Consider the following 997-nt stretch of genomic DNA (forward strand, 5'->3'; position numbering starts at 1 on the left):
TTTAGGATGGCAGTTCTGTTCTCACCTTTTCTTTGTGGTCACAAGATTGCTGCCATGCCACCAATGTTACATCTTCATACAGTGAACATCCTAAGCAGGAAGGAAGGGAGGGGCTTTCTTTTTATCTAGGAGAAAGGTCTTCTCCCACAATCCCCCCAGAAGACTTGACCTAACTAGGTAATATAGTCCCCCACAAGTAGGGTTGGGAAAGTGAGCATTTGACATTTTCAGCTCTGATTTTGGAAGGTAGGCAATTCAGATGCTGCAAGATAGGAAAATAGCTTCTGCAGTCAATTTACTTCTCAAAGCATCAGAGGCCACTGATAAGTACAGCAGTTGTCCTTAACCAGAAGGTACCAGACAATGGCCCTGTGCCCTCCGCTGCATATCTTTTCCGTTTGAGAAATCCTATTTGCTCCTTTTTGATGTGTGTTTTTTCCTAATCTGTTCACGGAAAAATCTATCCCATTGTCTCCCAAATTAAAAAAAGTGAAACCGGATTTCTTATGGGAGAAGGTCTTTTGAGATTACTGCCTAAGCAAAGATTTTCAGTAACTTTCACTGTGAAAGTTACTATCTAGGTCTTTGCTCACAGAAAGTGTTTTTTAAAAAAAGGAGAGGGTGATTAGCACACCCCACTATTTCCATAGAGTGTGTCAAAACCTTCTGTTGTTAAACCTAAATGTACACGGTCACTGAGCAAGCAAGGCCAGCTCTATGGTTCACAGTTATAGGGGTTATGGACGATTCACCCTCAGTGAAAACGAGCCAGTAGGGCAGGTAATATTCACACATTGGGTCTTGTGTTTGACAGGACCACAGAAGGTGAAGCCCATCAACAGGGCTCTTCCCTAGCTGCCGAACATTTCCGGTTCATTGCAACCAAAAGAAGGGGCAACTCGGTCTAGGGGGTGGCAGCATTGCAATTTTATCAAATTTTAGAACAGGTTCAACCGGAGTGGTGGAACACAGGGAGCAATTGTTATTCCTCCTTTTT

Source organism: Pteropus vampyrus, unplaced genomic scaffold (genome assembly GCF_000151845.1).
Source record: "Pteropus vampyrus isolate Shadow unplaced genomic scaffold, Pvam_2.0 Scaffold138, whole genome shotgun sequence".
NCBI classification, from domain to species: Eukaryota; Metazoa; Chordata; class Mammalia; order Chiroptera; family Pteropodidae; genus Pteropus; species Pteropus vampyrus.